We start from the raw sequence: 24,356 nt of genomic DNA on the forward strand, positions 1-24,356 counted from the left end.
TTGGGAATCTCAGTCAGCAGAAGAGCTCTACCAAGACAGTCTAAGTTTGTCTGGACCGGGGCCAGCAAATGAAAACCAGTGCCAAAGCCCTAGCCTACCTATGGCCTTCAAGCACGGGCTGTCTTTCACATTGTCAAACGGTTGGAAGTTATAAGAAATCAGAATAGTCTTTCATGACATGCAAGAACTGTATAAGACTTGTGATGCCCTCAAAAATAAATTCATACCTAGTAACTATTCAGGATATTCATAGGATAAACTATTAAGATATACATAAAAACCGATACTTACATTGTATTTTAGAGGTGATGCCTATGAAGTGGATGGTGCAGCCAAGAGCAATCTTTCCTTCGACTCCCTCCCCCCTTCCCACTTTTGAATCCCAGGAGAATGCTCTGAATTACTCTTAAAAGGAAAACACAGAAACACTGGCGTGAGGTGGCATTCAGAGACTCCGCCAGTTCCTCTCACAGGCACCAGGACTGCCTAATTGTTTGCTCCACACAAAAGGTGGATCAGAGAAGAATATCCTCTTTATTCTTCCCCTTTACATCATCTCCCCCGCACCTGGGGAGTCTGGATGCTCAGAGCCCCAGCGCACCGTGCATCTGATGATGGGTTGCACCAAAGCGCACCAAGATCTAAATCCCTCCCAGATCTGTGCAGATTTTCTGTAGCTTAACCAGATTTCTAATTGTCCTGCCACCTGTACTGAAACACACACTACATGTTAATCTCGAATTCTTTTCTGTTTCCATAATCTTGGTAAAGTTTCCTGTACTCAAACACTAAATCCAATTTAGATATATATATTTTTAAAAGGAATTAAATTCGCTTTTATGACTGTTAATATTAAAGCACCTCTGGAAGTGCTCGGACAACTTAAAAAGCACAGGGTCCCCTTACCACGGACCCTACAGTATGCCTTGCAGGCTGAGGACCTGAGCATCCAGGCATCTGTTGTCTCCTGCTATCACTTCACCAGTTTAGCAGGAAGAGTAAGGGTTTCCACCCACTCATTCCTGATTCCATCCCATGAATGTTTTATTTATTTATTTTATGTGTATAGATGCTTTGTCTGCATATACATCCATGTCCGTGTACCTCCTGTGTGTCTGATGCCTGCCAAGGTCTGAAGAAGACAGCACTGGATCCCTGTGCGTAGAGGTGATAATGATTTACCTGTGGGTGTCATTGAATCAGGATTCCTGGAAGAGCAGCTAGTACTCCTAACTCGTGAGCCCTCCCTCAGCCCCAAAGCACTCATTTTCACTGCCTTGTTTATTTGCTGTGGTTCTGAGATTACAGAATGAAAACAGACTCAGCCTCTGTTATGTAAACATTTTTCTGGACATTTAAAAATGTCTCTGGGATGACCTGAGACAAATTGTTTAAGTACTGCCTTCCTCATATGCCAAGCTGAAACAAAGTGTAACCCACAGTGCCACTCACAGGCTGCTCTCAGGGGTCATATAACAGAGTGTAGCCATTTCTGGAAAGGTGAAGGAGACACTTCTGGGGGGTTGTTTTAATTTGTGTAGGATCGAGGAGTCAAAGTATGTAATGCAGACTCAGCAAGCAGGATACACTCTGAGCCTTCTTCATTTGCTTTCTGAGACAGGGACAAAAAATGTGCAATTCTTGCCAGATGTGGTGGCACATGCCTTTAATGCTGGCACTCAGAAGGAAGAGGTAGGTGGATCCCTGAGTTTAAGGCTAGCCTGGTCTACAATGCCAGTCTAGGACAGCCAGAGCTACACAGACCCTGTCTTGAAAATTCCATGCACCAAAAAAGAAAGAAAAGAAAGAAAGAAAGAAAGAAAGAAAGAAAGAAAGAAAGAAAGAAAGAAAGAAGAAAAAAGAAAAAGAAAAAAAGAAAGAAAGAAAGAAAAGGAAGGAAAAAGGAAAGAAAGAAAGGAAAGAAAGAAAAAGAAAAAAGGAAAGAAAGACAGAAAGAAAGAAAGGAAAGAAAGAAGGAAAAAGGAAAGAAAGGAAGGGAAAAGGAAAGAAAGAAAGAAGGAAGAAAGGAAGGAAGGAAAGAAGGAAGGAAGGAACGAAAGAAAAGAAAAAAGGAAAGAACGAGAAAGAAAGAAAGAAAGAAAGAGAAAGAAAGAAAGAAAGAAAGAAAGAAAGAAAGAAAGAAAGAAAGAAAGAAAGAAAGAAAGAAAGTAAAAGTGCAATTCTCTTGCTTCAGCCTCCTGAGTGGTGGGATTACTGGCATGCACCCTGATGCCTGACAAGATCAGTTATTTTCTACCTAAAATATTCTTAGAAAAAGGAGGCTTCCTAACTTTTAGTAATTAGTCAATTAATATAGTTATTTGGCACGAGGGCTTGAATCTAGGACTTCAAGCACAGTACTCTGAACATTCTCCAAAGAAGGCTCCTTTGAGAATAGGGAGAAAAGCCGGATGTTGCCCAGGTGATATAAAGATTAGTTGCTGGGTTTGGGAAGATGCAGGAGGACCTGAGTGTGTAACCCCAGCCCTGTTGGGGGTAAAGGTGGGAGCCTGCTGGCTGCCGGCCTAGGTCCAGATCCAGTGAGAGTGTCTGGAGGGAATGAGGTAGGAGTTGAGAAAGCAGACCACAGGATAGCCTCCTCTTGCTTCGACATGCACGTACGTGTGTGCACATTCACCACATCTGCAGATTCACTACACATACAGCACGCACAGGGTTTAGTTGTAACAGGAATATGTACTGAAGCTATAATTTACAGCTGATAACAACCGTCAGCATTAATGCTTTGGGTACTTCCGATTTGCTCAGAGAACAGATAGATGATCTCATCGTGTCAGAAGATAATGACAAGAGCATATTATATACCTAGACTATGCATTGTTTGTTTTTTTTTTTACTGTCAATCATACTAAAGTAAAAGTGGAAGACTGTTAAAATATCATCATCATCATCATCATCATCATCATCATCATCATCATCATCATTTCCTCCTTTCATTATCTCCCAACCTGAAGGGCAGCCTTTGCTCTCTAGAGCATGTCTGTTTAGGTAAGCTGCTTCATCAGCTTCAGTTTCTTCATCAGGAAAACTTCATCTAAGAAATTTGTATGGGGCCAGTGAGATGGCTCAGCAGTCAAAAGTGCTTGCTGCCAAATACAAATACTGAGTTCGATCCTGGCCGGGACCTACACTGTGGACATAAGGAGGGAACAGACTTCTGACTTCAATGTGTGCACTATGGCATGTGCATACCACCCTCCAAAGTAAAGAAAAGTGTAGTAAACATTACACATTATGTATAGGTGTGTAAGATGGTATCCCAGAGGAAGTGGTGGATGGAACATGAGCCTCTCCTTACTATTCTTGCTATTTGTTTATGTGTTTAATTATTTCTATTTATGACATGATCTTCCTGTGTATCCCTGGTTGAACTGGAACCTGTTATGCGCACCAGGCTGGCCTTGAACTTCCAGGGAAGTTTCTCCTTGACACTTCCTGGCTCTGGGGTTATTGAAATGTGCCTCCCCATCCAGATGCAACTTTCTGTGAGTTTATAATTACTTTCCAATAAAGTTTTAAAAATTATAGGGGCTGGAGAGATGCCTCTTCCAGAGACACAGGTTCAAGCCCCAGCACACACATGGCAGCTCACAGCTGTCACTAGCTTTAGCTCCAGGGATCTAATATCATCAAACAGTCATACATGCAGGCAAAACACCAATGCACATAAAATAATAAATAAATATTTTTAAAGTTGTATGAGGATGATCAGTTTCTGGGGATGGAACTTAGCTGGTAGACTGCTTGCCTAGAGTGCTTGAAATCCCGGTTCACTCCCCAATAGCATATGAACTGTAAGAGGGGGTGCAGGTGTGTAATTCCAGTCCCCACTCAGGAGCTAAGGGCAGGAAGAGAGGCACTTAAGGTCAACTTCAACTACATAGTAACTTTGAGGCCAGCCTGGGTTACAGGAGACACTCATGCCAAAAATAAGAAAAAAGTAAAAGATCGTTAGTTTTTTGTGCAATTTGAGGAGACGTGAAGGCTCAGCTGTTAAAACTGTCTTTTGCTCCCCAGTCTCTGTTTGGATTTCTGCAGACTCCTGCGTCCCTCCCAGGAGTTTATCTCACTCAACTCCCCAGTGTAATTCAACAAGTGCATATAAGAAGCTCTCTCCAGCCCAGAGGAAAATTTCCAGATTTTTCTCTTTAGGGTTCTACTGGAGTTCCCTGGAGTGAGGACTGGGGGTGGGGGTTTGACTCAGGAGGAGGAGATGGAGGATCAGGCAATGTCTGAACACAGGGAAGGAATTGTCACTTGTGGGAATACAGATGGCTGTTTGGGTTTTCCTAGGTCTGAGGGAAACACATAAACTGGGTCCTAAGTCTTGGAGGAAATGAAGAAAATTAAGGGCTTGACCCGAGTTCCTGAGAGCTGTTTTGTGGCTTCCACATGTGGTATATGTCTGCACCCCATACTCCATCATTCGGAATTAGCAAAAATGTGATTTAAAAAAAGAGGAGGAGGAAGAAGGGGGAAGGAGGAGGAGGGGGAGGAGGAGGGGGAGAGGAAGAGGCTGAAGAAGAGATGGCTCAGTGGTATAGAGCACACTTATTGATCTTCCAGAGGACTTAAGATTGGTTCCCAGGACCCATTTGTTTGAAGGGGTCTATCACTTTCTGATACACCTACAAACATGTCGGCAAAACACATACAGATAAAATGAAACAAATGTCTTTTAGAGAAAAATAATAAAAATAAATATCTTTTAAAGAAGGGACTTGAGTCTTGGAGGGCACCAAGAAGATGGTGTGTAGGTCATTTCTCCTACAGCCCAACTGACCAGTGAGCACAGTCATTTCCTTTTTCCTAAACAAGCTATTAAAAAAATTTTTTTGTTTATAGCCTGGTGGTCATGGTGGTACACACCTTTAATCCCAGCGCTCAGGAAACAGACACAGGTGGATCTCTGAGTTCAAGGCCAGCCTGGTCTACAGAGAAAGTTCCAGAACAGTCAAGAGCTATGCAGAGAATCCTGTTTCAAAAAACAAAACATAACAACAACAACAAAATATTTAATATGTGTGTGTCCCTCCCTGCGTATCTGTGACCACATGCGTGCTCCCTACCCTTGCAGGCCATAGAAGGTGATGGGGTGCCTGGGACTGAAGTTATAAGTGGTGATGGGAAGCAAACCTGGCTCCTGTGCAAGAACAAGAACCACTTTTAACCCCTGAGCCATCTCTCCAGCTCATTAAAGCTGCTTTCCCTTAAGCAAACTGAAAAATAAACCAACCAAGCTAACCAACTAAAAGAAACCCACGGAGGGTGGCCAGACGACAAGTTTCTCTTTGTGCCCTGCGAGCTCCAGGGATGGAACCTAGATCACCTGCCGCATGGCCACTGCTTCACCCCTGGGCCGTCCCTCCAACTCCTTCCAGACCCGGACTTGAGGGCAGAGTGGTTTTGACTGGACTCCTGTTTCTCCTGTCTCTGAATGTGAAAATTCCTTCATTTCCTTCTTTCTTCCCTTCCTCTCTCCACCTCTCTTTTTTGTTCTTTACTTTTGCATCATTGGTTACGATTGCAGGATTTTGCACATGCTGGGAAGGGATTTTGCTAAATAAGAGATATACTCCAAATTTTCTTGTCTTTTTTTTTAAATTATGTATATGTGTGTGTGTCTCTATGTAGGTTTGTGTATGTGAGTGCAGGCGCTGATAGAAGTTAGAAAAGGGCATTGGAGCTCCTTTTTTTTTTTTTTTTTTTTTTGGTTTTTTTGAGACAGGGTTTCTCTGTGTAGCCCTGGCTGTCCTGGAACTCACTCTGTAGATCAGGCTGGCCTTGAACTCAGAAATCTACCTACCTCTGCCTCTCTAGTGCTGGGATTAAAGGCGTGCGCCACCACCGCCTGGCTCTTTTTTTTTATATATATAATTTACTTATTTATTGTATGTGAGTACACTGTAGCTGTCTTCAGACACCCCAGAAGAGGGAGTCAGATCTCATTACAGATGGTTATGAGCCACCATGTGGTTGCTGGGATTTGAACTCAGGACCTCTGGAAGAACAGTCGGTGCTCTTAACCACTGAGCTATCTCTCCAGCCCCCAGCACTGGGTATCATCCTAGAACTGGAGTTACAGGCAGTTTTGAGCCACCTGATATACATGCTAAGACCTAAACTGGAATCCTTTGGAAGAGAAGGAGTGCTCGTAATTGCTAAGCCGGGGTCTAGAAGAAGGATTAGCTTTAATATTATGGGAATTATTATAATCTGCTCCTCTTCCTCTTTCTTTTTGAGACAGGATCTTACTATGCAGCCCTGACTAGCTTGGAACTTGCTACTCAAAGAACTTCATTTGCCCCTGCCTCTGAGTGCTGGTATTAAAAGGATTTACCTGCCCTGTTCTTCTAGTTAATTGATCATTCACTACCTTGTGCATAAAGGTGAAGAAGGTGCGACAAAGTGGAATGAGAGGCCCAACAGAAGGGTCGACGGCTTAATTTCCACCAAAGAACAGATGCTTTCCCCAATGAGTAAGGCAAGTCCATCTGGGGGCATGGAGGAGGACACTGGCCAGGTTAAGACTCATCCAGTTGGACCAGTGCTCTATGGAGATAACCACACCTACAAGACTTGCCTCTTCAGTTCCCAGAATGCTTGCCTAGCTTGCATGGTTCTAAAGTCCCTAAAACAGGTCTATACCAGACCTGTATCTTAGTATAGATGAAGGCACAACTTTCCAGACCATCCCTAGCTGAGTTTGAGGAGTTTGAGGCCAGCCTAAAGAAGATGCTGATGAATAATCACAAGATCATAGCTCTACTGGAAGACGGGCTCGTACAAAAGCCTGTGGAGGGTGTGGTAGTACCTGAAACTCTACAGGTGGAGGCAGGAGAAATGTCATGGAGGGGGCAGCCCTGGTGGTGGGAAGGGCTGGTTCAGGAAGCCTGAGGGAAGCTTCTGGACCTGGGATTGCTAACACACTGCTCCTAGCTATTCTGATGCAAAGCTGACCGTGAGAACCAAGGTCCTTGAGGGCTGAATTGCGAATTGCGCATTACAGAACTAGGTAGCTTCCTCCATACTCCCAATCTTGTCTAAAGTCACATGCTAGCCTATCAAAGGCCTGTCACATGATGTCTGCTCTTGACAAGAACCTGAAATGGCCCTGCTGTCTGGCCTGGTAGAGCCAGAAGACGGCATCGGACCCCATTGCATGTGGTTGCTTGGAATTGAACTCAGGACCTCTGGAAGATGAGTCAGTGCTCTAAACCTCTGAGCTCCCTGCTTTGTACTATTGACTGTTCTGTAGACCTCAACTCACTGTGTACACCAGGTTGGCATCAAACTCACAAAGATCTACTTGCCTCTGCCTCCTCAGTGCTGGGATCAAAGCTGTGTGCCAGCTCTAGGTTCAGCAGGCATTCTAGACCACTGAATAGACCTCTCAAGTCCATTAGTGTCCTTTTAGTTCACTGGAATATAGCCCAGCTTAGTTATTCATTCATCCGCTGATGGAAGACTAATTCTTGCCTTACTCTGGGTATCTCATCTAATATCACAAGTCCATATTTTTCCTGGATGGAGGTGTGCGGGTGTGCATGCTCATGCGCTCACGTAAGTGGGAATCAGAAGACAACTCACATGAACTATTTTTTTTCCTGCATTTGGGTGAAAATGTTGGAAGCACAGGTCTACCTCATTATACCTACCTAGCACTTTCTTTTGCTGTTCTTTTTTCCTTCCTTCCTTCCTTCCTTCCTTCCTTCCTTCCTTCCTTCCTTCCTTCCTTCCTTCCTTCCTTCCTTCCTTCCTTCTTCCCTCTTTCCTTCCTTCCTCCTTCCCTCCCTCCCTCCCTTCTTTCTTTCCTTCCTTCCTTTTTTCTTTTCTTTCATAAAACTATCAATTGAATCTAGTATCTCACCTGTGCTGGGCAGATGCTCTACCACCAAATTACACTTAAAACTACTATCTTCCCCCCCCCACCGCCCTCCCCCCCACTGGTGTTTTAAGGTCAGGTCTCTTTTCATTTGCCCAGGCTGGCCTCTGGGAAGCTGGGAGCGTACCCAGAAGATGCCTTGTTTTCCCTTTTTCTTTCTATTTTTCTTTTTCTTCTTTACTCTCCCCTGTCTCTCCTCTTCTCTCTCTCTCTCTTTCTCTCCCCCCCCCCCCGTCTCTCTCTCTCTCTTCTTTTCCAACTTTCACTATGTGTCCCTGGCTATCCTGAAGCTTTCTGTCTACTGCAGCTATTGCAGTGATCCTCCTGCCTCCGTCTGGAGAGTGCTGCTATTACAGGCACGGGCAAACACATCCAATTCTTTTTATATCTTTATGTGTCCTGTTTATAGTTCAATGTTTGCACTTAGTTGAACATTTAGTATGCTATATATGGTGCTGAAGAGAAGATTCAGTGATTACAAGCAAGTACTGCTCTTACAGAAGACCTAAGTTCAGTGCCCAGCACCCACACTGGGCAGCTTGCAACCATGCACCCGTGACTCCGGCTGACATCCACAGGCATCTGTACTCATATCCTTCCCTGTATATTTAGGTGAAAAGGTACTGATCACAGATAACGCAAGAAGGTTTAGGAATCTCAGTAGTAGAGTACAGCCATTGGAGAGTGGAATTGCTGCCCGACTTCTTCCTTCCCTCTTTCTCTCCTTCCCTCCTTCCTCCCCACTCCTTCCTTCCTTTCATCCATCCATTTTTCTCCCCCCCCCTCATATTCTCTTTCTCCCTCAACTTCTCATTTCTCTTTCTTTGGACAGTATCTGTGTAGCCCAACTTTGTTTCAAAAAAGTAATCTTCCTGCCTCATCCTTCCTGGTACTGGGTCTATTGGCATGCTCTACCACAGCAGGCTTTTTGTGTTTGAGATAAGTCTTGGCTGGCCTAGAACTTAATATATAGACCAGGCTGGCCTCAAACTTCCAGATGACTTTTTCTTTTAAGTGTGTAATTCAGTCATTGTAAGTATATATCCATACCACATTTTTTAACCAATACCACAATTTTAGAATAGTTTTAATACTTTAAAGTAAACCTTTAGCTCTCTCTCTCTCTCTTTTTAAGTATTTTAGATTTTTATTAATGTGTTTGAGAGTTCTTCCTTCATGTGTATCTGTGCACCACAGATGCTGATCCCCGAGGAGGCAATAAGCCTCTGTGTAGATGCCGGGAATCGAACCCAGGTCCTTCACAGCAACAGCTGCTCTTAACCACTGAGCCAACTCTCCCACTCAACTCTTTTTTTTTTTTTTTCTTTTTTGGTTTTTTGAGACAAGGTTTCTCTGTGTAGCCCTGGCTGTCCTGGAACTCACTCTGTAGACCAGGCTGGCCTCAAACTCAGAAATCCGCCTGCCTCTGGCTCCCAAGTGCTGGGATTAAAGGCGTGTGCCACCACTGCCCAGCTCCCACTCAACTCTTAATGTCAGCCCTCAGTGGAATAAAGAGTCTTCCATTCCCGTTAGATCTAAGCAAAAACTATTTTTTGTATTATCCTGAATATTTCATATAAATAAAATAATATACTTATTATGAGCATATAACTGACTGCTTAGCATTGTACTTTTCAAAGTTCATTCATGTTATACATCATGTACCAGTACTTTTTTGTTTGTTTTCCGTTTATTTATTTATTTATTTATTTACTTTACATTGCAATCGCAGCCCCCCTCTCGCTTCAGCCTCCCCTATGCAAAAATACTTTAATCCTTATTTTATTTCAGAGACAAGGTCTTTTCTAGCCAGTCTGTCTTTAAACTCTCTGTTTCAAAATTAATTAATTAAAATAAATAATTATTATAATAATGTTCTTACATATTTATGGTGTGTGTGAGTTCATGTGTACCATCTCTTGTACATGTAGAAGTTAGAAGTTGAAAGTTGGATTGGTTTTCTTTTCTTTCTTTCTTTCTTTCTTTCTTTCTTTCTTTCTTTCTTTCTTTCTTTCTTTCTTCCTTCCTTCCTTCCTTCCTTCCTTTCTTTTTTTGAGAGAGGGTCTCTCTGTGTGTAGCCCTGGCTGTCCTGGGATTTGTCTGTAGACCCGGCTGACCTCGGCTGACCTTGAACTAAGGAGAGTACCAGCACTGCCCAGCTGGAACTCACTTTGCAACCCAGACAAGCCTCCAATGTGTGTCAACCCTCTATCACTTCCCAGAAAGAGAATCTTTTCTTCTACCTGCTGTGAGATCTTGGGATCTACTCAGGCCATCAGACTCATGACATAAGCACTTACATCTACGGATCCCTCTAGCTGGCCCCAGCCTTATTTTCTGTCTTGTGGGGATGCCCTGAAACTTGACTTTACTTCCCCTACCTTCCAAACACCGCGATTATACCTCATCAGTCTTCTTTGTCTTTTTACGAGTAAATAGTTTCTCATAAAGACACAGCTTATTCACCTGTCTGTTGATAAATGTTAGCCTTTGTTAGCCTCTCTCTCCCTGTCTCTCTTCATCGCTGTCTCTCTCTTAATGCAGTTGTAAATGATGGTCCTTGGGTATCATACTTAAAGGTAGAAATCTCTGGGTTAAATGGTGACTCTATACTTAACTATTTGAGAAACCTCAGATCACACTTCAAAAGTGGCAGCATCCTTCTTGGTTCACACGGGTCACATAGACTTCTAAAACTAGAGAATGTAAATGGTACAGGACATGGCGCTGGTGCCTTTAGTCCCTGCACTTAAAGGAGGGGCAGGGAGGGAGAGCTTTAAGGCCACTGTGGTCTATTTAGCCAGTGCCAGGCCAATCAGGGCTAGGTAGAGAGACTACCTCAGATCAGACGAGCTGGAGAGATGGCGCCGTCCAGTCCAGCGCTTGCATGATAACCCGACTGGGAGACACAGCAGCCGTGCCTTTCCTTTGCTGTTTTTTTAACATTTTCTTTCTCAGTAGGAAAGGGGCATCCCAGAAAAGAGTTGTGGGTCTTATGTTGTGTCTTCTACAAAGAGGAAGTCACTTTTTCACCTTTTATCGATACATGGGAACAGCCAACAGTGTATTCTGGAGTCTTCTGGCAGACACAATAGGCTTGTGCTTGCCAAGGACATGAACTGAATTCTTTCAGGGAAGCCCTTTGAACCTGAACCTGGGTAGCACTCATTGAGCGTGGGTCCTCATCTTAGAAAAGTCTTCATCATCTGTAGCCAAGGAGGCAGAACCGATACAGGAGCCTGTGGGGTCTGCCCCAACCCTCAATTAAAAGGCAGTTTATGCAACAGGCCTTCTCTTGAAACACAGCCAGGGTCATTGTTGGGCTGAGGTAACATTAATTATTTTTCCGCTTGTCCGATTCCATGAAAAAGATGTGAAAATGGCCTGTTTGTGAAAGAGTGCAGGCAGAGACTGTGAGCTGATTATGTCAAACCTAGTCAGAGCCTTCTGGGTGTGGAGGATTGTAATCAACAGAGCATGCCAGCATCTGGGCCCATCTCAGGAGGAGCCCCAAGCCCCCCAGCAGAGACAGGCCCCCTGCTTTAACCCTTGCTGGCCTGAGCCCCTTTGCTTTGAGAGAGGAAAGAGATCTCACTCTCATCAGTCACCCCACACACAGCTAAGGAAAACCAGCGAGGTCAAATCTCCTTCACTATATTGCCTCCTTTCATTTGTCTTAAAAATTATAAAAAATATTTAGTTTATATTTATATAAACGAAGTCTGATATATGTGTGTATATACATATGTATACACATATATACATACACACATATGTGTATATGTGTTAAGTGTGTATATGGGCCAGTTGTGCAAATGAGTGACAATGCCCAAAGAGGCCAGAAGAGGGCATCTAATCCCTTGTAGCCTGAGTTACAGTCAGTCTGAGCTACCTTAGGTAGTACTGTAAACCAAAATCAGGTCCTCTGAAAGAGCAGTATGCACTCCTATCCACTGAACTATCTGTCCAGCCCTTTAAAAAAAGCGCATGTATGTGTATTTCTGTGTATGCCTGTATACTCAGAGGCCAGAGGAGGGCATCAAATCTCCTGGAGCTGAGTTGCAGTTTGATTGATTGTGAGCTGCCAGATGTGGGGGCTGGGAACTGAACTCCATTTGTTTGCAATAGCAGCACTACAGAGCCATCTCTCTAGCCTCTCTGATGGAAAAGAGCTCATTCTACAACCCAGACAGGTATGAACTTGTGTCCTCCTTCCTCAGCTTCCTGTAAGTCCAGTGGGCTTATAGACACTCGCCACCATGTCCAGTTGGATTGTTTCCTTGATTCAATAGCAGTGTCTCACAACCTGAGTTTGATTCCTGGAACCTGTATGATAGAAATACAGCACTGACTCCTCCAAGCTATCGTTTGACCTACACAATTGTACTATGACACACACACACACACACACACACACACACACAGAGAGAGAGAGAGAGAGAGAGAGAGAGAGAGAGAGAGAGAGAGAGAGAATAAATAAATAAATATAAAACCCTCTAAAGTCATACAGGCTTTGCATTTGTGAGTCTCCCGATTCTGCCTTTTGATTGCCAGGATGTTGTATAAAACATGAAGGCACAGGTGTCTGCTACTATGCCTGACTTAATCACCTGTCTGTCAGTCTGTCTGTCTATCTATCTGTATCTTATCATTCCTTAGGTACAGAGCATGATCCATATTTGTTATTCAAATAATGATAACTAAATGTGTCATTCAATAAATTAAATAATCAAGAGCAAGCTAACTAAAAAGCATGAGATTGTTTTACATGTTTAATTATTTTGTGTATGATGTATATGAGGACATAGGCTACCTGCCATGGCTGTATCTGGAGGTCTACCTTGTTTGAGGCAGGATTTCTCTCATTTGCTGCCACACTGCACACTCTAAGCAAGGTAACTCGAATATTTAAGGGAAATCACCTACCATGTTTTGGTAGGGGTCCCAGGACTAGAGATGTATACCCTGGTGTCTGGCTTTTCTATGGGCTCCAGGATTCTAAATCCAGATCATCAGGCTCATAAGAAATCATAACCTTCAGGAATCAGAAGCAGACACAGGAGGTTAGACACAGATTCCAGTTCCAGGTCAGCCAGGACTACATATCAAGATCCTCTCACAAAAAGATTAAAATGTCTGGGGTAGTGGTGCTTGTCTATAATTCCAGCACTTGGGAAATGGAACCAGAAGGACAGAGTTCAAGGTCATCCTCTGATACATAGAGAATTAGAGAGCAGCCTGGGCTGCGTGAGAGCCTGCCACAGGTAGAAGAGGGTAAGGAGGAGGGACAGGATGTAGTTCCATGATAGAGTAGTTGCCTCACGTGTGTGAGACCCTGGGCTCAATATCTATTCATCTTTGAAACTTCCTGAATATCCCGTGCTTTTCGGTTTTATGTCTCCTTATGCATACACAGATGCTTGGTTAGTATCCAGTGAACTTTACTTCTCAAATTAGCATGCGGAGAATCATCTGGGAAGGAAAGCTCCCAGTGAAGAACTGCTCAGAGCAGATCGGCCCACGGGCATGTGTGCTGGCTAGTTTTCTGTTACCTTGATACAAACTAGAGTCATTTGTAAAGAGAAAACCTTAACTTAGAAAATGTCCTCATCAGACTGGCCTGTGGGCAACTTTATTGTGAATTTCCTTGCTTAATGTGATCATTGCTGTGAGAGTGCCTAGCTCACTACAGTAATGCCAACCCTGGGCTGATGGTCCTGGGTGCTATAACAAGCAGGCTGAGCAGGCCATGAGGAGCAAGCAGATAGGCAGCACTCTTTCATGGCTTCTGTTTCAGTTCTTGCCTCTAGGTTCCCACCTTGAGTTTCTGCTCTGACTTCCCCAGATAAAGGACCATAAGCTGTAAGATGAAATAAGTCTTTTCCTTCCAAATTGCCCTTGGTCATGGTGCCCTTGGTATCTGTCTGTAAGGGATTGTCTTGCTTGTTGATTGATAGGAAGGCTCAACCTGCTTAGGAGGCGCCATCCCTAGACAGGTGGTCATGGGCTATATAAGGATGCTAGCCTGCTAACCATGAACCTGTGTGTGAGTCAGAAAGCCAGCGAGCAGTGCTCCTCCATCGTTCTTGCCTTGAGGTTCCTGTCTTGAATTCCTACCCTGACCTCTTTAGATGATGGATGTGGCCTGAGAGTTACAAGATGAAATAAACCTTTCCTCCCCTAAGTTGCTTTTGATAACAGTATTTGGGCTTTGTGTTTATTTAGTTTGAGTGTGTGTGTGTGAGACACAGATGAGTTCAGAAGAGGGCACTGGATCCCCGAAGCTGGAGTAGTTGTAAGCTGCCTCAGTGTGTGTTTGCAGACCAAACCCAAAGATCTGTGAATGCTCTTAACTGTTGAGTCATTTCTCCCATCTGGTTAGAGTGTCCTATCACAGCAACAGAAAAAAACTACAACAGCTAGACATTAAACCTGCCCAAAACCATTTTTTTAAGAAATGAATTTTAAATCATGTTTCACTGAAAACATTCTTGAGATGTCTATATTTATCTTGAGACAGTAATCTCAATGTGAAAATACATGCCCATTGAAGTGTGACAGTCCGTACCTGTGGTTTAGAACATAGATGGCAGGGGAGTCAGGAGTTCAAGGTTAGTCTTGGTTATATTAGGTCTGCCTTAAAAAACCTTTATGACGACGGGGAATGCTCAACTGGCAAAGCGTTGGCTGGCATGCAGGAAGCTTTGGCTTAATATCTAACACCGTAAAACCACGCACAGTGGTACATGCCTATAATCCCAGCATTCGCTTTGACGGCCAAAGTAGAGAATTTGGGAGACAGGGTATTTCAGGCTAGTTGGGCTAGATAGTGAGACAATCTCAAATGCAAATAAACAGAAACTATTCGCTTCTTCTATACGGTGGTCCTGTGCTTAGCCTCCATTTTATTTCCCCACATATCAGTTACCTACAAGAAACCAGAGTCTGGCTGGGCTTGTAGGCTTGTAATCCTCGGAGGTGGAGGTAGGAGGATCAGTGGCTCATGGTCAGTCTTGATATACAGCAATTAGGCCAACCTGGGACCTTGATTCAAAACAAAAACTTTGAAAATTAAATTGTCTCTGCTGGAAAGGCAAGGCAAGTGAGAATGTCTTGTTCTGTAGCCCAGATTAGCCTATGCCACAGTGAACTCAGCCCAGTGCATATAATTTTTTTCTTCTACGGCTGGGACATTTAATATCCTATTACAGAAATTACTGTTTAACCCAAGGTCAAGAATATTTTATACAGACATATATATGTGTGTGTGTGTGTGTGTGTGTGAGTACACTGTAGCTGAAGGGGGCTTAAAAAGAGAGAAGGGAGTTTAGGGAGTGTGGCACACGGCAGTGTGGGGGAAGGGGGTGCCTAGGCGGGTCCATGCTCAGGCACCTCTCCCCCTGAGGACCACAGGCACACAGACATGGTATAGAATAGAGTTTATTCAGGGTAGAGGATGGGAGTTAGAGAGGCAGAGAGAGAGAGAGAGAGAGAGAGAGAGAGAGAGAGAGAGAGAGAGAGAGAGAAGAGAGAGAGAGAAGAGAGAAGAGAGTAGATAAGTGGAGGCCGGCCATGACCACATGGAGAGAGGGGGGAGGGGAGGAGAGCCCAAGAGGGGCAGAGAGGCTGAGCGATGAGAGAGAGCAATGAGAGAGAGAGGGGAGGGGCAAGTAGCCCCTTTTATAGTGGGCCAGGTCTATGGGGCGGGGCATACCTGGCTGTTGCCAGGTAAGTGTGGGGTGGAGCTTAGACAGAATACTAACAGTAGCTGTCTTCAGACACACCAGAAGAGGGCATCAGATCCCATTACAGATGGTTGTGAGCCACCATGTGATTGCTGGAAATTGAACTCAGGACCTGAAGAAGAGCAGTCAGTGCTCTTAACCACTGAGCCATCTCTCCAGCCCCTACCTTTTTTTTAAGGTTCTAAAAGAAGTCTATAAGTTATGTGTGTGTTTTTTAAATTACTTTATTGATTGATTGATTGATTGGTGGGGTGTGTCCACCTGTCATGATGCCTGTGTGAACATCAGAGAACAACTTCAAGAAGTTGTTTTGCTTACCTATGTAGCTTTGAAGGATGGACTGCAGGTCCTCCAGTTCGGCCATAGCATTTCCCATACTGAGCCCTCTCCCTGGCTCCCTGCTCTGCAGTTTTAGCTTTTACATGTAAGAGGTTTACAATCAGGACCTCAGCACACCTCACCCAAGATCCTATCCCTCCGACTGAGCTCAGAGAGGACCTCACAGTCTGATTCAGTCTTGAACCCCAGGCAGACTAACTTCTGCATCAAAGAGAGTATCTTGCCTAACAGTCACCAGGTGAAAGTGACTTCCCAAATAACGCCAAGTTATGAGATTGCGTAGGTCTCTGAGATACGGCCCCTATGTGAATCCAGATGCATTAAAACCTGAGGGGGTTATATTTAGTTATTTTTTTAAAAAAACTTTTCCTCTCTCTTTCCCTCCCTTTCTCCTTCCCTTCTTTCTTTCTCTGTGTGCACATGCATGCCTTGGTGCTCATGTAGAGGTCAGAGGTCAACTTGTAAGAGTCAGTTCTCTCCTTCCACTGTGTGGGCCCCTAACCCAAGTCCTCTGGTGTGGAGACCAGCGCCTTTACCTGTCACCCAGCTCGGTAGCCTCCAGTGACTTAGGTTTTTTTTTAAACTGGCTTAAAGTAGGAATTTCAGAATTTGATTTTCCAAGTTCTAAGTGAGTAATTTTTCAGTATTGTTCATGATAAACTGTCTTTGTTATACAACACCTAGATTGGCTTGTACTTTTGGTTTTGCTTTGATTTTTGGTGTGCGTGTGTCTATGTCTGTGTGTGTCACTGTGTGTGTCTCTGTGTGTGCATGCATGTAATTTTTGCTTGTATAATAATGTATCTCTTTTTCTTTTCCTCCTTGTTTCTGCTTTCCTTCCTTCTTTCCCTCCCTCTCCTTTTTTTCCCTTCTTTCTTTCCTTCCTTTCTCTTTCTACCTCCTTTCTTTCATTCCCTTTTTGCTTTGGGGGAGAATTTTTCCCTAGCTAGCCCAAGGCTGTCCTAGAACTTGTTATGTAGCTCAGGATGGCCTCTGACCCAAGATCTTCCTGTCTCAGTCTGTGGAGTACACAATATCTCCAGAGGCTATTATTATTATTGATTGATTGATTGATTTTATTTGGAGGGGGAGGCATGCATACATGCTGGCCATGGTATATATGTGAGGGTCTTAGGATGCTGTGGGAGTGAGTGGGTTCTCTCTTTCTGCCATGCGGGTCCTGTCAACTAAATTACGATGGTCAGCCTTGATGGCAAGGCTCTTTACCTGATGAGCTATCTCACTGTCATTCTGCTTTTAAGGAGATATATTTAAGGCAGACACAGAGGCATATAGGACTGCTGCAAGCGCAAGGCCAGCCTAGACCATACATCAAGTACCAGACCAGCCACGGTGAGACCTTGTCTGGAAAGAGAGAAAGAGAAGAGCAAGAAACACAATGCACCGGGTACTCCTCACATCTCATCACAAGATAGCCAATGAGTCCCTCACAATGCATGGGGTACTCGTCACATCTCATCACAAGATAGCCAATGAGTCCCTCTCTCTGAGGTTCGCTGGCATCTTCTTCCACTATGAACATAGATGTTTTCAACCTCACACTGTTGTCTACCTAAGAACGGCCAGGATCCTCAGCCAAGGAGGGCTGAAAGCCAGTATAGCTGTCCCTGCCTTGGTGACCAGAGTGATGTCACACACAGGTGGCAGCACCGGCTCTCAGTCCTGTGGAGGTCACCACGAACATCCCCAGTCTCTGGGCAGGAGCTGTTGGACAGTTCCTGTCACGCTTCTGCAGGCTGCTGTTTGCCCAGGGTGGCAGTGATGGGAAGTGCCAGCTTGCACGGAATGAGGGGGAGCCCAGGTGCCAATTAAGTGGGAGATAAATAGCCATTACCAAGGAGGCCTGACAACTGCAGGAGACCACAACCTAGTCACCAGCAACTGCTTATTTTCCCATTGATCCTTGGTGGGATGGGGCTGTGCCTTCTGCAGCTCTCCAAATAACAGGCTCGCAAAGCCGGGTGCTAAGAGGTGGCATCTGAGGAGAATCCGCTCAGGTCTTCCTGTCTGTTTCATCTTAAGGCCTGCCAGGAGAAGAGATAATTATGGGTCTGAGGTGGTGTTCAATCGCAGACAATGGGGGGGATCAACGCTTGCCTCTCTGCAATCAGAGGAAAAAATGTGAAAGGTTTCAGTTCAGAAGGATACCAGCATTTCCCACAGGTTTCACTTGGATGAAAAAAGGAAAGAAAGACTGGGAAGGAAGGAAGGAAAGAAGGGAGAGCGGGAGGAAGAGAAGAAGCAGGAAGCTCCATTGCAGATAGACTTTGACTACCCCGTACCACTCATCCTTTCCCACTTGAGGTGTCACAGGGCAGCAATCCATCCTTCACGGTCATTGTAAGACACTGTCTGGATTTCTTGGGTGAGGTAAGCCAGTTTAGGATTAAATGATGAGGGATCAGAAATAGATTTGTGTACCTGACTCTACTTCCCATGTTTACTACTTGTGTTGACCTTGAGCAGTCTCTGTTTTGGTGAGAAAGATGCTATAAAGGCACTTAGTTCATAGCAACCATCTATGTTTGCTGAAATTTCTCCACCCTGCTCTTAAACAGAAAAATATGGTCCAAGGTGGAATGGTCCCAGGATGGGTTGAAAACTCAATAGCACGGAGGTCTAGTGAGAGCAGAGAGGGCGTATTTTTTTATTCAAACATTTAGTTATTCTTACTTTATGTGTACGGGTGTTTTGCCTGCATGTATGTCTGTACACCACATTATCATCTGCCTGCAAAGACCAGAGAGGCGTCAAATCCACTGGAACTAGGTCTCTATATAGATGGTTGTGAGCCTCTGTGTGGGTGTTAGAAATTGAATCGGGTCCTCTGCAAGAGCAGTCAGTGCTCTTAATCACTAAGCTCCCACTGGGTATCACCTCTTCACCAACCACAAAACTTCCAAAGAATCTGTCCCCTTTAAGAACCACCATCTAAGCCGGGCGGTGGTGGTGCACGCCTGTAATCCCAGCACTCTGGGAGGCAGAGGCAGGCGAATTTCTGAGTTCGAGGCCAGCCTGGTCTACAGACTGAGTTCCAGGACAGCCAGGGCTACACAGAGAAACCCTGTCTCAAAAAACCAAATTAAAAAAAAAAAGTGCTTAAGAACCACCATCTAGGGTTTCACACATACTAAGCACGCTCTCTAGCATTGAGAAATACTACTAGTCCCCTTGTTTTTCTTGTGATTCAAAAGAACTACATTTATTTATTGTGCATGTTAATTTACATACATTCATTTAATTATTGTGCATATTCATTTACATACATATGTACAGATGCACACATGCCATGGCCCAAGTGTGGGGATCAGAGAACAGCTAGAGAGGAGTCAGTCCCCTCTGTCCACCATGTGGGTTCTGAGAGTCAAATTCAGGTGGTATGACTTGCCTGTCCTCCATCCACTGAGCCATCCTACCAGTCCCCTCCCTCCGTTACTCTTAAAAACAATGACTGAGACTGTGTCTCACTAGACGCCCATATAGGCTTCAAACTTTTGACCCTTGTGGCTCTCACATGCTGGGATTTCAGGCAAATGTCACCATGCCCTTGTATCTTGGCCTTGTTTTTACAACAAGCACACATTGCTTTATAATCATTTAAGAAACCAATAAAGATTTGGAGCAATAAGAGTAAGGGACAGGGCGGGAAGTCAGAGGAATAAAACTAAGCCGGAGAAGGCCTACCATACCAACTCATTTTAGTTTTTTCAGCTTTATTGAGGTATAATTGTCAAAATTGTATGTGCTTAAGGTATACACGGTGGTGTTTTAATATATGTATGCATTGTGAAATGATAACTACATTCAAAGTAATTAGTGTGCCCATCACTTCATACAGGTACCTTTTGTGTAGTAAGAACAAACCAGTTCTTTCTCAGGTGGTGGTTGTGTTTTTCTTATTGCTTTCTTTTCTTTCTTTTCCTTTTTCTCTTTCTTTCTTTTCTGTTTTCATTTCATTTCATTTCATTTATTCAGTCTCATATATTGCAGGCTTGCTGAAATTACAAATGTGAACTACCATAGCCATTCATTCAATGCTAGAGAGTGAACCCTGGGCTTCATTGGGCAAGCATTTTGCCTGCTGAGCCACATTCCCAGTCCCAGGCCCTTTAACAGACACATTTAGGACGTGGCTTCTTACTATAAAATGTATATGAGAGATGTTTTATGGACATGTGGTTTTAATTAGAATTGGATGTCATAGAACAGAGGTATTTATAATTTATAAGTTAATTATAACTTATTGGCCATGATAAAGGCATGATTATATATACCTTTAATACTAGCACTTGGGAGGCAGAGGAAGGCAGATCCTTGGGTTTGAGACCAACCTGGTCTACACAGTGAGTTTCAAGAGAGCCTGGGCTACATAGAGACTCTATATTAAAAAAAAATGAAAGAAGAGGAAGATGATAGATAAGATAGATAGATAGATAGATAGATAGATAGATAGATAGATAGATAGGGAAGATAAGTGGGACTGGAGAGATGGCTCAGTGGTTAGGAGCACTGGTCACTCTTCCAGAGACCCTGGGTTTGATTCCTAGCACCTACATGTCAGATCACAACCATACTTAACTCTAGTTTCAGAGGATCTGGTATCCTGATTTGGCCTCCACAGGCACCAGGCACACAGTACAGGTACACAGGCATGCAGGAAAATCACTCATACACATGAAATATAAACAAATATATCTTTTTTAAAAAAGGAAGGAAAGAAACCAGAGCTAAGCATGATGGTGCATACTTGGAATTCTAGCACATCGGAACATGTGGGTAGAATCCTCAACCCTGGAATCCATAATGTGGGGGCATGTCCCCAAACAAGAAGGCAATGGAGTTGTTCATCAACATTTGTTTAAACGAGTTTCATTTGGACTGGAAAGATAGCTTAGCCATTAAAAGCCAGGCTAACCGAAAAATTCCTTTCTAGTGATTGGAGAGCTGGCTCAGCAGTTAGGGTATACACTGTTCTCGCAGAGGATCTGAGGGGCGGTTCCACCAAACATGTCAGGTGGCTCCTTGTAACTCCAGGTCAGGCATTCAATAGCTTAGACCTCTCAGGGCACCTGCACTCAAATGCACAGACAGACACATAAATAATTAAAAATAATAAAAGAAAAATATTTTAAAAAGGTTTTCCTCCCCACTGAGTTGACTGGTTACTTTAGTTGCAAATCTATTGAGCATATATGGGTCAGTTTCTGAGCATATATGGGTTAGTTTCTGAGCATATATGGGTCAGTTTCTGAGCATATATGGGTCAGTTTCTGAGCATATATGGGTCAGTTTCTGAGCATATATGGGTCAGTTTCTGAGCTCTCCACTGTAGTGTTTTGGAGAACAGCCACAAGAGTGCCAGGGAGGCTTCTCACCCATCATATATATATATATATATATATATATATATATATATATATATATATATATATATATATATATATATATATATTTATTATTTTATATATTATATTATTATATATAATATACTATATATTATATTTCATATATATTATAAATATTATTTAATATTTATTTTTTTCTCAGATGGGGCTGGAGAGATAGCCTAGAAGTTAAGAGCAGTTTGAGACCTAGTTTCAATTCTCAGCACCCATATGACGCTGGACAATAATTTGTAATTACAATTCCAAGTGCATCTCATGCTTTCTTCTGGCATTCATGTGCACAGCATGCACATAGCACACAGGCATAGAGCCAGGCAAAATACCCACACATATACATTTTAAAAATTAAACTAAGGCCAGACAGTGGTGGCTGCAGACCTTTAATCCCAGCATGGGGAAGGCAGGGGCAGGAGGATCTCTGAATTTGAGGTCAGTCTGCTCTATAGACTGAGTTCTAGTACAGCTAGGGCTACACAGAGAAACCTGGTCTCAGAAAACAAAACGAAAAATTAAATTAAATTAAAGAAATTACTGCCGTCTTCCCTGACTCGACATCCTAACATAATAACAGAACTACTCAGTATCAGGAAGGTTTCCTTCCTTTGTGGTGTGGGTCAGATCCTTCCCCTCATCACCTGCCACTCATACTTTTGATCCCGTCCCCACCTCAGCACACACACACCAGTGTTCTGCACTGTTTCTTCTCCAAATTATCAGATTATCCAGTGGGCAAAAGGTATTTGGTCCCATCCAGTCCCTCTCAGTTTGTGGTAGGACTAATTTGTTAATGGGCTCCAGAGGAAAGCGCTTAATGTTTCTTCTAATTGGATGTGACTGTTTCAGAAGAACTGCGGCTGCCGGCCAGTGCTCACTATCCTGGGGGCTGGATAATAAGCTTCTGCCCCAGCCCCTGGGTCTCGACCAGGACCATCTGCAGTAATGAACTTGGAAGGCTCCTTGTAGACTGAGGTGGGGGAGCAGCGAAGGAAGAGAAAACATGGTTCAACTCTTGTCCTGGAGCTCAGTTATGGCTTCTGTCAGCGGGACAAAACGACTTCATCAGGGCTGGACACAATGGATGGGACCCAGGAGGCAAAGCCATGCTGACATTCCTCCAGAGTTAACACTCTGCGGCTCCTCCCCAGGGCGATGGGCTGGGCTCTCAGTGCTCTGTGAGGTTCTGCAGCTGGATTAGCCCTGACGGTGCGGTCCTGCATCACTGACCTGAGGGCTCCAGCTTCCGAGCTTGTTCGACAGAGTTTTGCAGTGTAGCCTAAGCTGGCCTTGAACTCACATTAATCTTCCCGTTTCAGGCTCCCAAGGGCTGGGAACAGAAGTGCGAGCTTCTCTAGGCCTATTTATTCTCGATTCAAGCCCTCATCACTGGCCCTGGTGGAAGGATGGGGACCATTGTGCACTTAATTAACTCTCACTATCATCGTTGCTGAGTATTTATTTTCTAAGCTGAGAGGTTAAGACAGAGTCCTAAACCCACTGCTAAAAGCCATCCCCAGAATATACTGTATATATTGCTAAACAGATAGCTCAGGGCTCAGAACACTGACTACTTGAATTCGATTCTAGCACCCCCATGGCGGTTCACAACCATGCACAACTCCATTCCAGGGGATTTAGAGCCCATTTCTGACATCCTCAGGCCCCAGGCAGGCACTTGTGCAAGTATGTACACAAAGGCAAAACATGCATACACATAAAACTAACAACCCCTTTAAAGGGCTGCCAGGATGGCTCAGAGGGTAAAGTTCTTGCTGTGCAAGTGTGTGGACCCGAGTTTAATCTCCATCACAGCACCTGTGTGGTGTGCTGTGATGCAGGGTATGGGTGTGGGATATATGCTGATAGGGATACTGGGTCTGAAAAGGCAAGCTTCAGGTTCAGTGAAGAGATCCTGTCTCAAAAACTAAGGTAAAAACCACACATATTCAATACACATAAATACTCCAAAACCTTTTTAAAGCAACGTGTAAACCAGGTATGGTGTTAGTTTCATCCCAGCACATAAGAGGCAGAGGCAGGGGGATCTTTGTGAGTTCAAGGCCAGTCTTATCTACATAGGAAGTTCCAGGTCAGACAGGACTACATAAAGACTCTATATCTATATCTATATCTATATCTATATCTATATCTATATCTATATCTACATCTACATCTACATCTACATCTACATCTACATCTACATCTACATCTACATCTATATCTATATCTAGATAGATAGATAAATAATATCTATATTATTCTATATTATTTATCTATAGATAATAATATCTATATGGCTATATATATGTATATATATGGAGGGTTATCCGTTATGATAACTGTCAAACAGAGACAGTTATACTGCATTTAATTGCTGGATGATATTGAGTTTTTGTATATTTTTGTATATTATTATTATTGATGTTACTGCTTGTCTTAGTGTTCTATTGCTGTAAAGAGACATCATGACCATAGTAATTCCTATAAAGTAAAGCATTTAATTGGGGCTGGCTTACAGTTTCAGAGGTTTAGCCTACGCTCATGAGGCTATATGCTAACACACAGGCAGACATAGTGATGGAGAAGTAGCTGAGAGTTCTATATCTGTATCCACAGGCAGCAGGAAGATAGACAGTGGGACTGGTGGGATTTTGAAATCTCAAAGCCCACCTCCAGGAACACAGGTCCTTCAACATGGCCATACCCACTCCAACAACCACACCTCCTAATCCTTCTCAAGTAGTGCCACTCTCTGAAGACGGAACATAATGAGCTTATGGGGGGCATTCTTATTCAGACTATCACATTGTTACTGCTTAAAAAGTATTAGTATGTGTGTGTGTATACTCCTGAGTACATGTGTATGCATTATTTGCGGGGGTGGGGGTAGGAGTAGGAGGTGGAGACACAAATGTCATAGCATGTATGTGGAAGTCAGAGGAC

Source organism: Apodemus sylvaticus, chromosome 2 (assembly GCF_947179515.1).
Source record: "Apodemus sylvaticus chromosome 2, mApoSyl1.1, whole genome shotgun sequence".
NCBI classification, from domain to species: Eukaryota; Metazoa; Chordata; class Mammalia; order Rodentia; family Muridae; genus Apodemus; species Apodemus sylvaticus.